Source organism: Adiantum capillus-veneris, chromosome 10 (assembly GCF_014529385.1).
Source record: "Adiantum capillus-veneris isolate H3 chromosome 10, ASM1452938v2, whole genome shotgun sequence".
In the NCBI taxonomy this organism is placed as follows: Eukaryota; Viridiplantae; Streptophyta; class Polypodiopsida; order Polypodiales; family Pteridaceae; genus Adiantum; species Adiantum capillus-veneris.
The window spans coordinates 103959674-103963830 of NC_140940.1; positions in this window are offsets into that span (position 1 = coordinate 103959674).

Sequence of the window (4157 nt, forward strand, 5' to 3'; positions counted from 1 at the left end):
ATTGGAGATGGGCGATAGAGAGAGATAGAGAACCCTCTCTTGCTTTGATTGGAGAGAGAGAGAGAGAGAGAGAGAGAGAGAGAGAGAGAGAGAGAGAGAGAGAGAGAGAGAGAGAGAGAGAGAGAGAGAGACCTCGCCTTGGCTCCCTTCACCTCTTCCCTTCACCTCCTCGCCTTTGTTCTCCTCTTTTTTCTCGTATGCTTCCCCTCCTCTTACGTCTTCCACTCTCTCTCTTTTTTATGCCCTAAAAAAAGACCCTCTCCCCCTAAGCAACGACGGCACCGTCGTTGCTAGGGGCGTGAACTAATGCAATGACGTGGCAGGGCCGTTTTCATCGCTGCACCAAAACACGTAGAAAGTGGTACCAAATGGGGCGCAACGGCATGCTAATCAACTCCCGTCTCAGTCACGCGCTCGTTTGAGCTTCACCGCGGCCGCTACGTCTGCTTCCAGAGCCCTGTGCAGACTCCTCGCTGCCCTGCTGTACGCCATGCCTTCGCTTTTTTCCTTTTACTTCCTTTGCTTACACACTTAAGCCCTTAATTGATTAAGTGGGTGGCCCTTAGTGGGAGGCCTCTCACTTGGTTGCCCTTGGGTGGCCATTGCTATTGGGCCTTTGGGCGGCCCTTTTGTTCCATAGATTGGGCGGCCATAATGCTCCATTAAGCGGCACGGTTACTTGTAAGGGCACCACATTTGGCATACATATTGACTGGGCGACCATTGATCACGACTTCGGCCGGCCCTTAAAGGGCATTCCTTAAACATACATGCCGACCAAGAAATGCCAAGTAGTACAACTTTCTTTAGCAGTCCTTGACTAACAATATCATCGTGAATTTTACTACCCATATCAGCATCTCGAATAATGCCAAAAATTACCCAACTCAGCAGCGCCGACAATTGACACCGGACTCTGTCTGCCAAGCCGTAAATCCCTTAAGACTTCTCAAATTGCATAGAACGCATACGAACCCTACGGAGGTAGCCAAAATTCTCAGATGGCATTCCGATCGAGCGGACCGGGCTAGCACGGAACCGGCCCGCTTTGAATCTTTAACTGCCCATATCTTGGCAACCGTAACTCTGATTGTGCTGATCTGAAAAGACCGACGCGCTCCACAAAGTGAGCTCTTCTGGTCTGCGCATTCTTTTCAATTCTGTCAGCTCATCTGTAGTTGCCCAATCCGGTACGGATCTGCATTAACTTAAACTTCAAATTGCCATAACTTCTTCCCCGTAGCTCCAGTCGATGAGCCGTAAAGACAGGCTGGTAGAGCACTTCAAGCACTGCAGTTTTACATCATAATATTCCATATGTGCTCACATCAAGCATAATCATTTTTGGCATCATTAAGGCATCTGTTGGCCCTTTTAAACTACATCTGGCATACATTAATAATTAAACTTGGCCTGTTAACAAGCCCTCATCACTGACCATTACTCAAGTAGGCTTCAAAGAAGCTTAGCTTGCATTTCTCTGCTCTTTTTCTCTTCATGGCAGCGGAGCTGCCTGACAGCGTAGCAACCACTTTGTGAGCGTCAATTTTGGTGTGAGAGAAGCTTTCAAGCTACACATTGCAAGTGAGAGAGTGTGAGCTCAAAATCTCAAAACCACTATTGTACATGTTCCTCCATCATCAATAAATTGAGTTTTGGTGCATCAAAGGCGTGATTCGACGTTCAAATCTTTGTTCTTCCACTTGTGCAATACGGTTTGGTGAATTCAAGGTGACTTGTGTATTTTAAGTTTCTATCATTTGATCTTGTTTGAGAAAGTGTTTTAATGTGTTTTCATTGCCAATTTTGTGTCCGTTCTAAGAGGCTATTGTGATCAGAGGTCTCCCACACCCCAAGACTGTGTGTGTGTGTTGGCAATGTTTAACATTCACTAAGCATTGAGTTAGTTTTGTACAAGCTCTAACCATCTCCATTTGCAAGTAACAAACAAGGTATTACGCAAGTTCCATTCCTCTCTCTCTCTCTCTCTCTCTCTCTCTCTTCCCTTTGCTCTAGCTCTCTCTGCTCGATTTGGTGTGTGTCTTGGTGTGAGATTGCTTGTGTGTGTTTTGTGGCGTATCTTCTTGGTTGGGACAAAATCTCTCTATGGCGTCCTAGTTCGCATACCATAACTAGGTGGTGTCCCTTCACTTGTTTGGCTATGGGTTTGTTGTTGTTGTTCCTTGATTTTGGTTGCCCCAGCCCAATTGAGAAGCACAGGAGCCTTGAGGGTTGTTTAGAGGCCGTCTCTCTTGTTGCACGCCCCGGACCGCCTCAATTTTGGTGCCCCATTGAGGACGACTTTGTGCTTGGACTTTAGCATAATCAAGTAGAATGTATGAATCATGAAAACTTGTATGACCCAATTTTATTACAAGACAACAAAACTTGATCTAGAATATGGTTTGGATTAGCATAACCTAAGAACGAAAAAACATTTTCACATAAGAATCTAGAATTCATGTTGAAAGGCCTTTCAAGACTTTGTGTGGTTAATTGCATGTCATAAGCAATAATGATAGTTTGGAACTAACCTTTGTGTGGTTCTAGCATTTAGAGACTATGACACGCTATACCTTTGAGGATATCCCAATCTTCTTTGGAAATTTAGAAGAAGATGTTGATGATTTTCTTTTTGATTTTATAATGGTTTGTCATATCCATGGCAAAAGGGATGACATTGAAAGAGGGGATTTTCTATTGCTATGCCTTAGAGGCAATGCTGAGAAATGGTTTTGGAGTATGTCTTCTCAAACTGAAGACAGATATACCCAAATTTCCAAAGCTTTGAAGACCAAATTCTCTAAAGTTCCAACAACGGAGAAATCATGGGCTTCATTGAGGAGACTTCAACAACATGGTGAAGACTACTATGCTTATGAGGATTTTTTTTCTCGTCAATGTGTAGGATGTGGATTTAATTCTACATTTCTAGATTATGTAAAAATGGATCAGTTTATTTCGGGTTTGTCTCCTTTCCTAAAGACTAAGGTTACTTGTAGTGGACCCTCTACCTTTGAAGAAGCAGTCACTATTGCTCAAAGGAAGTTTCTTAAGTACTTCTACATCAAAAATGGTTTCCATCATGCCGGAAGAATTGACCATTAGAAAAGTGTTTCTATCAAGGAATCATCTCCTTTTCCAGATTTCCCTCCTTCTACTCCGACAAATGTTAAAGATGATGTTTACATGGAAACCAATGATTCAAGTGCTAAAGTGTGTGATAGAGATTCAAATGTGGCATCTCTTTCTCCTACCTTTATCACAAGCATGCAAAAATCGACACAAGATATCTCAAATGGCATTGATGAGATGATTCAATAATGGATACATCCAACCTTTTGGCGGAGGATCAATTTCTAGTCCGAGCAGACGAAGCTTTTGTGCAACATGACTCTATGGAGAATGAAGACCTTGAAGGTAACCTTGATCCTATGGAATGTTCTGAGAGTGTGTCTTGTCTAAAAGAATAAAATGAAGAAGAAGAGGAAATCATAAGTGGAGAGGTCATAGACCACGTTGATCATAAAGAGATGATTGTGTACATGGAATGCCGACTCCAAAACAAAGTAGAAGAATGTGAGTTGAATCCATGTGAGATTAATCTTCAAGAACTGTTTGGGGATGTTGAAAAGAATTTGCATGACCCATGCGTGTTAAGCATGGAGGAACCTGTCATGCAAGAAGCCAAAGTTTTCACAAAATCAGAAAGTAATCCATCAACCTTTGAGGTGGTACAATGGGAGGAGTTCCAACCTTGCCAAGGGAGGGAGGCTTAGAAGGGGATGAAGAACATGGGAGAGTAGTAAAAAATAAGATCATAAAAGGAAACGGTAAAAAGGGTATCATTATTTCCAATGGTGTATTAGTGGATGTCTTTTCATTCATGGGATAGTCTCTTATAGCAAGAAAATCCAAGCTTTTGAAGCCCCAATCAGCTTCACATTGGGTCTCACCTCTTCAAAGTCAGCTCCTCCTCTCTTCACATATACCTTTTCATGGGCACCATACCTTCTTAAGTGGAAGGAGACATGAATACTTGGTGATGTACGAATGTTTCCAAATCTTCTTCATTTGGTTGTTTGGTGTATGGAGGTCGCACATTGTGATGCTTCTGGTCTTCATCATAGATGGAAAACTTGTTGATTGCTATATGT